Source organism: Sceloporus occidentalis, unplaced genomic scaffold (genome assembly GCF_023333645.1).
Source record: "Sceloporus occidentalis isolate IW3139 unplaced genomic scaffold, rSceOcc1.0.p SCAF_2, whole genome shotgun sequence".
Taxonomy (NCBI): Eukaryota; Metazoa; Chordata; class Lepidosauria; order Squamata; family Phrynosomatidae; genus Sceloporus; species Sceloporus occidentalis.
In genome coordinates, this window is record NW_028316982.1 from 250086298 (window position 1) to 250099109 (window position 12812).

The following is a 12812-nucleotide window of genomic DNA, read 5'->3' on the forward strand; positions in this document are numbered from 1 at the left end:
GTGATATTTCAGTAAAAGTTGACTGTGGTGGAGCATGTAATAAGTCTAAGGCTGCATCTGCACTGCAGAAATAATCCAGTTTGACACCTCTTTAACTGCCATGGTTCAATGCTATGCAATTCTGGGAATTGTAGTTTTGTGAGACATTTAGCCTCTTTCAGAGAGTTCTGGTGCTACAACAAACTGCAGTTCCCAGAATTGCATAGCATTGAGCCCTGGCAGTTAAAAGTGGTGTCAACCTGGATTATTGTTGCAGTGTGGATGCATCTTTAGGAGCTATTTCGACAATGAAAATAATCCAGGATAAATCCGGGCTGATTCTCCATTGTTCTCACGCAACCCAAATTCATCCGATTCAGGTCTTTTTTTTTTTTTTGGAGGGGGGGACTGCCAAAACCCCCACTTCACCCAGGATAATTGATACCAGGTTTTCCTGAGATTTTTTAAAAGATCCGCATCGCTGGCAGTGTGAATAACTGATGCAGATAGAGTTGAGATAATTTGGGATTAAACTCTGCATGTCTCATCATCGATTCCTATGTTTATTTGAGTGCTGACACGTGTGAGTAACTGAACTCCCAGAGATGTACATAGATCCAGATCCATAGTGTGAATAACAAACCTGGAATGGAGTGAGGTCATTCACATCGGTCCTCTAAAAAAAGACATCTGAATGACCTCTTAGTGACAGACTTTAACCCATTACTCTCAGCCTTTCAGACAGATTTAGAGTGTTTTGATAATCATATAATCCTTTGTCTGAATAAAATAATCCATGCTGAGGGACATGGTTTGTGCTTGTTTCTCAGTTGCACAGCTCATTCCCTGAAAGATTTACAAAAGTCTGCATATCATTTGGTTGCATTAGAACTATGGGGGTTGTCTATGGAGAACTGGTGATAAATTAAGAATTCCATATCAGATTTTAAGTAGAACTTTCTCTGAGTCAAGTGCAGTGTCTTCCTGGCCCACTATTTTCAGTTAAAGCTGTTTTTGCTATGATTTAAAAGGAAAATCCATATAAGGACACTTCTTTCTCTGCATGATACTAATACAGATAATCATTTGTGCATTCTAATTGCAATGCTCAACTAGGATTCTACTGAGATAGCTGGATCTATCACTTGGATCCATCATTTGTTAATATAGCCTGAAACAAGAGATGAGTCAGGTTCATTATTATCTATCTCAAGCCCATCTTATAGACATAAAAGGCTTCTAATTTTGAATAATTGTTTAAAAATACATGGTATTTTCAGTGTTTGGACTAGGACCTGTCAGATGAACATTCTCTATTCTTGAGGCAGAGCTGATAAACTCAAAAGCTGCCACACCTAAAACAGATTTCTGTTTAAAATACCTTCAGTTGTACTTCTACATCCATATAGCCTGAGGGTTCTAAGCAGAATTATGCACTGACCCATTGATGCATTGGTCTAACCTAGATGCTTAAGAAGGAATGCAACTCAGCAAAGGAGTGTCAGAAAAGTTAATGAGATGCACAATCAAGGCTTTTCCATTTCAAGAAATTAGCTAACCTCGTTGTTATGGACTTCCAGCTGTGGCAAGCATGGAGGATGTGTGGTGCTTTGAACGTTGAACTGCAACCCCTAGCCACTCATACTAATGAGAACTTCACTTCTATAGTATTTTGAATGATATACAATTAGAGCAATTATATGTTGTCTGCCCTGGATCTGTGTTAAAAATAATGAAGATTATTATAGGATTATTTCATATGTGAAAAATAAACATAGGTGGATCGATTGCAGAGGAAAAGCAGAACATAATCTTGATTAGACTTGACTAAAACAAAATGTGTAGTTTTAAATAGGCCTAATAAACCAGTAAGTAACAGTAGTGGTAGTAGTAGTAGTAGTAGTAGTAGTAATTCCTGTTTGGAGTCATACATAAAGCCTCCCCTAGGGTTTCAGTACCTTAGTTTTTCAGCCCAGCTATATTTGATAGCTAATGCATAACTTAAGGCTCTTTTTAAAAAATGTAAAGAAGGTGGTGGGAATGTGATCAGGAACAGAACTATGCTAGTTAATTGTTTCCTCTCCTTGCACGTTTACAATGAAAATTACTTTCCTTTGTTCGCCTCTCCACCGCTACAAGGTGATATTAGTTGCAGGGCAGAGGCTCTCGTTGTCCATTTATTCACTGACCCTGAGTTCTATGTATATAATTATGCACATAAAAAACCAATAATATATCCACACCAGGAACCAGGTCTGAGGTTACATTTGGCAGTAGAACTTTGCATTAAATCCAGGTAATTCTTTTAAACATTTTGTAATTTCCTAGATTTTTTAAAATGTATGTTCTTATCAAAATGGACATTCCAAGTTCAGTGTGTCAGTAGAGATAGAATAGGAAAATAACTGGCATGCAAAGTTGGACAATGCCTTGTTAATGGTTAACAAGCCAAACCTAGAGATCCTTATGCAGAAGTAAGTCTTGCTATGTATAAGTTATCCTAACATTCCCTCCCAGCATAGCTGCCACCATGCAGGGCAGTGGTGAATGTCACTCTTATCCCTGTGGATCATTTAATGTGGTAGGTATTTAAACATTGACAAAAAAAAGAACAACAGATCACTTTAGGAGGACAAAAGAGGTAAGAGATTTACATGAAATGTGGATATACTGATTCATCCAACAAAACAGAAATATAGTACATTTCACCATAATGGTGATTACCAAGACATAGTGGTCTGTTTGCCTGTTAGTCTGCTATCTGTGTACTAAGGATTGATGAGCAACTTCAAGGCCATTACTCTGTCTACACACACAGAGATCTACTAACAGAATATTGTCTGCAGTCTGGATATTCCTTCAAACAAAGGATTATCCTCTGACTGCCCTCAAACAGAGGAGAGTCTTCTGTAAAATAGAATACATGCATTGATTGCTCCACGATAAATTTTAACTGAACAAAATTAAATTTCTAGGACTTGCAACCAAGGACTTGCAACCAGGGAGGTAATTTAACTCACATTTTAGAATCCTTTACTTGAAATATTGTTTAACCCAGTTTTGATTTTAAAAAAAGATTAAAATGCTTCTTGAGATGTGTGAGTGCTGTAGTACTGAGAAATGACAGCCTGGAGGGGAAAAATCAGACTACAGTTCAGAGTCCCTCCCCAAGCATAGACAGTGGCCATTTAGGCTGCAGAATTCCAAAGTTGTAGTCTTATAAAATAATGTTTCCAAGACCTGTAAGACAATCATAGTGGGAGAACACTGCAAAAACTGTAAAATATGAATCTTTAGATTTTTTTTTAATAACAGTTCATAAAATTACAGGTGCAAATGAGGATAGTGGAATATTGTAGTTAGGAGCAAAAAATTGCGTGCTTTCAATTCTTATTAACTGAGATTTTTAAAACTGGTCCAGTTTGTGATATGTGAGCCTATTAACAAAAACATGCACACATCTTTCAATTTCCTGTTATCGGGATAAGACTGTAAACATCACATTCTTCTTTTTCAAAATAAAGTAAATTGACACAACTGAAAATGTGCAAGTGGGGGTGGAATGTGCACAGAGATGGTTTAGTCAGTTGGGAAAATATGTACATTAAGAAAAATGCATGAGAAATATTGATATTAGAGTAAAGGTATAGAAATTAGAAAACAAGTTCACAAAATGACATGAAACTCAAATAGAATAGGGTAATACTACCCCTTAGACATAAATAAAAACATAAGATAGACCAAAGGTCTGTCTAATACAGTATTCTGTTCTCACAGTGGCCCAACCAGGAGCCCATTCAACCATATCAAATGCTTTAAGGGCATCGAGTGAGATAAGTGCCAGCTGTGTACCTTCCCTTGAGGCATAATGTATAATGTCTAATGTTCTCCCAATGGCGTCTGACAGTTTACATCCAGGCATAAACTCAGTTTGGTTCGGATGGATATAGTCAGTGATGAAACCATTCAATCTGGCAGCTAAAATGGAAGAGAGCAATTTGATATCTTGATTAATTAGTGCAATCGGTCGAAAGAATTGCACAAGCAGTGACAGTTCATTAGTTTTAGAGATTGGCACGATTCTAGAAATTTTCCAACTATTTGGCACTTTTCCCTTCAACAAAATCTCATTTAGTAACACTACTAAATGTGGACTAAGGCAGTCTTTAAGGAGTTTATAAAATTCCCCTGTAAAGCTATCCGGGCCCGGGGATTTCCCCAGCTGGATCCGTTTGAGGGCATTATCTAATTTTTTGGTAGTGATGGTTTTGTTAAGAGCGGCAGTGTGATATTCTGTGAGTTTTTTAATATTTAAAGACTTAACAAATTTGGTATTTTCATGATCGCTTGCTTGATCAGAAGAGTACAATTTAACATAGAAATTACGGAATACTTCTAAAATGTTAAATTGAGTATTATAAAGTTTACCCTCTGAAGACTGAATGCATGGAGTTAACCTCCTCTCTGCTTTTTTTTTAAAACTATTCTTGCCATTAATTTAGAATTCTTATTACTGAATTCATAGAGCCTGGCTTTTGTGTGAAATATGGCTTTCTGAATTTGATACGAATCAGTCTCTTCCAAGAGAGCTTTTTTCTGGAGCAAAAGTGCCCGGTCAGACTTGTCTTGCAAACTCTTATGCAGGCGTGTTAATTCTATTATCTCATCCAGGCGTGACCCTCGCTTTGCTTCTCATAAGCGTTTTCGGTGGGCCCCTTCTTTAATAAATAGGCTTCGTAGGACCACTTTCAACGTGTCCCAAAGAAGGGCCTCTGACATTCCTGGGGTAGAGTTGTCTTCATAAAAATGTTGAATGGCTCTAGATGTTAATCCAAACACTTCTGGAGGAACACACATTCCCTGCTCCTACTCTGAGAGTGTTTTATTCAAGTGTCAGCCTTACGTCTCCAAGTTACAGTGGCTGGTGGTTGCCTCTGATAATTTCTTGCGGTGGTTTATGTGCTACCTCTGCTAATGATTTGAGAAACAAGATGATTGGATTGTATGAGAAGCTCTTGTCTTAGTGGTGCTGGCCCAGGGGGAGATGTTTCACCAATGTGGCAATTTCCTATGTGGTTTTGCTGTCCAAATGTAATTGAAAAGGTATGGGGTCCACTCTCAAGGATGGAGTAGCCACACTATGATCCTGATGTAAGAGACAATCCTGGGAGATAATCTGAGAAGGTTTTGAGTCCCATTGAATAGTGACTTCTTTCAAGTGACAGAAAACATTTCAGCACTGCTCATGAAATTGCCACTATCTGACCCTTGGAGTAGACTCAACACCTTTAATGGCCCAAAGATCTTAGTTTCCTTTTGTAGGTGATTTAAAAGGGAGGCATTTGATAATTTTGCTTTCATTTTGTATGGTAGTTTTTTGGAAGCCAGGAAGAATATACAAGAGTATTATATTTTTAATTATGTTTTGCCTATTCTAAAATGTGAATAATACAGGAACAAAAATTGCTTTGTAAAAAAAATGTTGAATGGCTTTAATAGTCAATTGTTTAAATGGCTCATAATTGAGCAAATAAGAATTATAACGCCAGATTTTAAACCGCTGTTTTCGCCTATACTCCAGTCAAGGGTGATTGGTGCATGGTCAGAGTATAGGATAGGCTCAATAGATGCCCCTAGTATCTGTGGAATTAAACCTCCACTGATAAAAAATTGATCTATTCTGGAATAAGTATTATCTACTATTTAAATTAGAAGATCGGCAAATTGGCTCTTAAGCTCTTTAAAAACTCTTGGATATCATGTGGATATGGTGATCTGTTTGTAATTTGTTGATGAGGCTTTTAATTTTCTCTCTTATCCTTGCTTTTTGCCCCAGATCCTGACTCTCTTCTCATAAAAACATTATTTCATGCATAGGCATTTCCCCTTTAAGTTCAAAAGTGAAAAGAGGTGGAAAGAATTTGTCATTCTCTAGTTTTCTCAGCCTTCTTTATAGCTTATTTACTTATTTTCCAGTGGCCCACTTGCCTTAGTGTCTTTTCCAACTTCTTGATATATGTAAGGGGTTTTTTTTAATTGTTGGTCTTGATGCTACTTGCAATGTGCTCATCAAATTCCGTTTTTGCATCCTTAATTTTCTGCTTGAACCACCTTTGTGCAAGTCTGTTCTTTTTTAAATTCACATGATGGTTGTGCAAGTGCTTTACTTATGGGCTTTGTCTGCTGCCTTAGGCACACAAGAAAACTGAAATGAATAAACATGGCAATGGACAGGCTCCTTGAGCTAGTTTAACTATTGGGGGAGAAATATAGGTGGGTTACACACCGCCATTTAATACGTAATGAATACGTACTAGGGTTAGGAAGGGCTTCCTCACCCCCCTAACCCTAGTACGTATTCTGTACGTACAATATGGCGGCGGCCGTTCCACACGGCTGCCGCCATATTTACGTACCGGACGCTGTGGGTCCGCACGTGTCGCGGCGTCTATGACGTCGCGAATCTGCCCCTGGCGCCTCGCGACGTCATAGAGGCGCTGCTTAAAGAAGCTCAATTTTGGAGCTTCTTTTTCGGTCCGTGCGGGAGCCGTGCGGTGTGGCTGCTGCGGCTCCCGCACGGAGCAAGTGGCGGTGGCGGCAGACCGCCGCAAAGCGGCGGTCTGTAACCCGCCATTATGTCTCATCTTGCGATGAGGGAAAACACTAATATTCTTTGAAATAGGCAGGCAACTGCATTCTTAAATGTGCTGTAAACATCAAGGCTGGGAAAGACTTGATATGTTAGCGATAGTATTTAAGAACCAGAGAGAAATTTTCATCAAATTGTCAAGAATGTGTGGTGTCCATTTCATATCCTCCCATGTCCTGCAGTGAGGTTTGTAGTGTGCTTCTTATTAATTCCAGAGGAAAGGGGGGGGGGGGGGGGAGAAGTTTGATTCATATAGTTCATAGAGAAGAGAATCATAGAGTTGGAAGAGACCACAGGGGCCATCCACTCCAACCCTTTGCCATTCAGGAATACACAATCATATCATCCCTGCGAGATGGCCATCCAGCCTCTGTTTAAAAACCTCCAGAGAAGGAGACTACACTACATTCTGAGGATTGGAGCTCTTCAGATTGCAAAGTAGGAGTTTCCAAGATGCAGTGTTCATCCTCCACAGAGTAGAGTGCTGTCACATAGAAAATAACATATCCAGAAATTCTGACCTAACCGTTCTGCCTACAGAAGGTGGGTGTTGGTTTATTTTGAAGAAGCATTCAAGTATATGGACTACCCTGAGGTAGTAACTGATTTACAGGTAAACCAGACTCACTTTTATTTTCCACTGAGAATTCAGTGAGAATATAACCTTTTCAGCCTTGGGTGCTTCTAGGACCAGCTCAGTTTGCTTGGAGCATTAAAATCTTACTGAGAGATGCTACTATTGTAGTCATCTCTTACCAGCCTTTAAATAAAGTCTTCTTTGGCATAAACATTATGTTAAATGAATATGAAGTAAGGATAGTTTCATCTGAGATTAAAGAATCTTGGTTAACAAGACACAACACACCCCTTGTGTTTTCCCAATAGTGTACTGACTGGATTGAATACAGTATTTAGTTTGACCTAATTTGAGCTTCATTTCATTTTGGCTACTCAGACTGCAAACCTAATCTGTAATTATGCTAAGTTTCTAGTCATGCTTTGAATAACTGCAGAGCTAGGTATATGCAGTGAACTGTGAAATGATTTGTACTGAAAATCTTATATAGAGTTTCAGCAACCAGTGGTAATTGATGGCAATCCATATCAATGGGGTGATGAATGTGCTCTGGGTTTCAGGCTGAATCTTTAAAAGGAACTGTCCAAGGTGCTGAATCAGTGGGGGAGAGGATGGGGTTCAGCATTCGGAATAGCTCCTTTAAAGTTCTGGTTGAAATCCAAAGCAGATTCACCCTCCATTAACGTGGAAGCCACCTGAACTCATTGGTCCAAAACACACTGCAGATATAATCCAGTTTGAGACCACTTTAACTGGTCTGACTCAGTGCTAGGGAATCCTGGGAATGTTTGTTTATAGTTTATTGTGTCACCTGAACTCTCTGACAGAGAAGGCTAAATGTCTCACAAAACTATAATTCCCAGAATTCCCTAGCATTGAGCCGGGGCAGTTAAAGCAGTCTCAAACTGGATTATTTTTGCAGTGTGTCTCAGACCAATGTTGACAAGTAGCATTTACTGATGAAAGTTAATAATGCCAGTTTCAAATAATTAAGAAGTTTGTCTAATTTATATTCTGTCCTTATGAATATCACAGATACTGGTGCAGTATTTTGGAAATGCTGTATATATCTGTAGAGGTAATTGACTTCTACATGCTTGAGGATTTTCTGCTTCAATGAATATTAAAAACAAGCTGCATTCAGGATTTCAGAGTGTTCCCATTTCAATTAGCTAGTTAATTCATTAATAGAGTCCAACTCTAATAGTCAAGGTTGTGGTTTAAGAATCCTTAAAAATGTAGCAATTTTGTCAGATGATGAATTTACATGCCTCCCATTCTCAGTCCTGTCATCCAGTACACTGGACCTTACTGGTATCCTGTTGGTTAAAGTGTTGTGGTTAGGAAAATATGTTAGCAATATATGAAAAAGATGTTACTTCTGTTGTTAGAAATGTTGCCATATCTTTTTTGGCCTCAAGAGGGTGTGCAGTACATTGAATATATTTTCCAAATGTCTTCCTGAAGATATAGTTGGACCAGAAGTGAGGATTTGTGAATGTACCGATTACCTAAAGTAACACTTAGCAGATAGCTGAACAAAACTTGCCAAGAAAACCCCATGATAGATTCGCCTTAGGGTCATCATAAGTTGGAAATGATTTGATAGAATGAGGCCACACACCAGTACTGTTCCTCCCAAGTGATAAGGAAGAGTTGACTCATAATGGATACAGATTTGTGTTAAAATGGCAGTTCCATTAAATGATCAAAAGCTCTCTTTATGGGGCCACATTTCTCTGCTTACTGAGTGACTTTGTGAGATAATGGGAACATGTCTCCAAGACTTATCCTCTCTTCATGTATGTGTATTCATTAGACTGTTAGACTCTCCAGGAAAAAAAATCCAGTATACTGTTGCCCCATCATTTTCACGGACTTGAAGTCCACTGTCTCAATTACTCACAAAGGGGCGAGCCCCATTGACTAAAATGGTACATGCACCCGTGTACGTGCGGCCATTCAAGCCAAGGGGGCTTGAATATATGTGAGTTTCACCCCACAAAAACGGAGGGATGACTGTATATGTAAGCTTGTTTGCAGAATCACAGCCAGTAACATTTTGCAGGGTTTCCAATCATATACATAAAGGTTTGTTCTAACACTGTATTACAGGAATGGGAAGTGTGTGGCCCTCCAGATGCTGTTGGAATGTAGTGCACATCATCCCTAGCCAGCATAATGAGGGGAAAGAGAAGCTGTAGTCCAACAATATTCAGTTAGTCACATGTTCCCTTTTCCAGGGTACTGAGTGCACCTAAATCAGGTGAGGCTGGATGCCACAGGCTCACTCTCCCTTCAGGAATATTTAGTGACACATGTTACTCACTAGATTCTTTAAGCACTAGCTTCTTATTTTCTGGACTCCAGCAAATCCTTGGGCTTTCTTTGTTCTTCCCCTGATTCAAAAGGCTGTTTGAAATTGAAGGGTTCTTTCTGTACCAGGCCAGGGGATTATTATGTGTACAGATCATTTTGTGTGATGATGACAAATTCTCATGTTGGAAGATGGCTTCTCAAAGTCCTTTGCAATGGAAGGAGATTTGGGAGAAGCTGTGGGTGGAAGGGAGACTACAGTGGACCCTTGGTTCCAGGACCACCTGTGGATACCAAAATCCATGGATGCTCAAGTCTCATTAAATACCAATTATATAGTAAAATTATTATTATTATTATTATTATTATTATTTGTATCCCCCTCTCTGTGGAACACAACCGGGGCGACTTACAGTTAAAATAATACAATTCCATATTCCAATTTCCCACTCCTTAACATAGTAATTAAACAGTACACAGTTAAAACATACCTTAAAAGAAAACAATCAAATGGTGTCCCTCATATAAAAATGGCAATAACAAGGTTTGCCTTTGGGAATTATATTATTTTTGAATATTTTCAGGCATGGATGGTTGCATTTGTGGATAAAAAATCCGTGGATACAGAGAGCCAACTGCATTGTACTTCTTCACCTTTAGGGTGACTGTCAGAAGTTGACCTTTGAATCTGCCAAGGGCTGGGTTCCAGTAGGAGTTCTAGTATACCTGTTAAAAAGGGAGGAGGAGATGAGACAGCAGTGATAGATCCAATGAGGGAGAGTGATAGAGAGCAGTGAATGCCAAGGTACTGGAATAGTATTAAAAATGTTCAGTAGTCATGGTAATGCTTAGAATGCTAGACTGTGTTTTGGGAGATCCACGGTCCAGTCCCCACAAGCCCATGAAATTCACTGAGTCACTTTGGGCAACCAGGATAAAAGTGGGGAAGACGAGAAACATGTCCACCGTTCTCAGCTCATTATAGGAAAAAAATGTGATAAAATGGGTTTTCTCTTTTTTAGTACAATAGTCTACAACTGTAAGAATTCGCTGTCACTGAGCAGCCATAATACTGTCTTTGAAGTAAAGCAATTGTATGAAATGTGCCAGTCTTGCTCTAGACTGCTGCCTCTTTCTAGAGCCCACTGGCCTTGCTATACCATCCTCTACTCTATGCAAAGCAAGCAAGGAGTGAGAGGAGCAAGAAGTAACCTTCACATGCCTTGTTCTCTTTCTAGGACTGATTGAAGAATGGGCCTAGAGTGAGAGGGAAGCTATGGAGTAGGACAGCTATGGAGTAAGACAGTTATGGAATACTGGGCTAGTAGTAAGGAGGAGATGAGAGAGTACACCCAGAAAAGAAGGCTTACTTAAATACTATTCTCAACACCTGACTCCCCACTAAAAAAACTGGTATCGGTATTGTCTGTCAGACTCTTTTAAATACAATATGATCCTTACACTTATATGGCCCAGTTCAGATTTAACATTAAACTACAATGTATCTCTACATGGATAACCCTGTTTATCAGCCTTGAGTAATTTCCTCTGCCTTCTTCCTCCAGTGCATAACAGAAAGGAATGTTGGAAACGTCTATAGTTTTTTGTGGATTTTTCGGACCATGTGGCCATGTTCTGGAAGAGTTTATTTCTGACATTTCACTAGCATCTCTAGCTCACATCTTAAGAGAATGTTGGCATGAAAGTGAGTGGGATATATATACTGTGTGACTCTTGGTTGAGAAGATATGATTTACATATTAATCTGTGTGCTGGTCTGTTGTTGAATGGCAAGGCCTCAAGGTGTCTTATTTAATTAGTGATCCATTTTCTGCTGTGAAATCCCCCCCCCTCACCCTGAGTGGATATAACTTGCATGGGTTGGGTCTTGATTTTGGTATTTTCCAGGACTGGTAGCCAAACTTTGTTTACTTTAAGGGGTTCTTTTCCTGTTGAAGTTATCTAGGTGTTTGTGGATTTCTATGTCTTCCCTGTGCATTCTGACCTGATAGGTGTTGGAATGGTCTAGAATTTCAGTGTTTTCAAATAGCATTTTATGTCCAGGATGGTTTATAACGTGTTCTGCTACTACTTATTTTTCTAGCTGACCTAGTCTGCAGTGTCTCTTGTGTTTCTTGATTCGTATCTGAACACTGCATTTGGTGGTCCCTATGTAGGCTTGTCCATAGCTGCATGGTATGCGGTAAACTCCTGTGGCAGACAGTGGAGCACTAAATAGGCATCCTGAGGCCTTGCCATTTAACAACAGACCAACAGACAGGTTAACGTGTAAATCACTTCCTCTCAACCAAGGGTCACACAGTATATATACCCTACTCACTTTCATTGCAGTATTCTTTGAAGATGCCAGCCACAGATGCTGGCGAAATGTCAGGAATAAATTCTTCCAGAACACAGCTACATAATCCAAAAAACCCACAAAAAATTATGAATGCTGTCTGTGAAAGCCTTTGACTTCACATTTAAAACATCTGTTTGCAGATTTAAAACTTAACAGAGTCTGTCATTATAACTGAACGAGACACTGCAGTTAAAATTCTGATTTATTGGAACAAGCCAGGATCAAACCCCACCAGTTTGTTTCAGTTTGTTTCAGTTAATCACAGTTATTAAACTAACCACAGTTTGTCCTTCCTATATATATGATTAAGCCAACTTGTTGGAATCAGATGCTTCTGACATCCTGCTTTGGTGCACAGTTGATGAGGAAGAGTAAGTTAAGCCCTAGGTTCTGGCAGGCTCATTCTCCCTGCATTGCATTGAACTTTCCCAACCAAATGCCTTCCAGATGGTTAGAACTGCAGTCATCATCCTTCACCATTTATTTGCCAAAACATCTTTAGGCCACAGAGTTGGAAAAGGCCTCACTAAGACTTGGTGTAGTCTTATGCACAATGTTTTCAGGGCTGGCTGAGAATCAATAGATAAATATTTCAAATAAAATTTAGCATAAAACATATGAGTCATAGCCATGATAATCTGGAAAATTAGTATGCAAAGAGATCTTGTAGTACCTTTGAGACTAACTGAAAGAAAGAAATTGGTAGCACGAGCTTTTATAGATTTGAGCCTACATGCATCTGAGGAAGTAGGCTCATCTACAAAAGCTCATGCTACCAACTTCTTTCAGTTAGTCTCAAAGGTGCTACAAGATCGTTTTGCATAAAACATAAGTTTAGCATACTAACAGGTTTTTTTCAAAGTGTGGATCAAATGAAGAGAGCCTTTATTCCTAATCTTTATTTATAACTAGAAGTGATAGAAGTCAGT

General features: G+C 39.0%; 1 protein-coding gene across 1 annotated transcript in view; it reads left to right on the forward strand.

The window, feature by feature from the left end:
• EXPH5 (exophilin 5) overlaps positions 1-12812 on the forward strand; it is a 63767-nt gene that overhangs the window by 14959 nt on the left and 35996 nt on the right. The window lies entirely within an intron of this gene.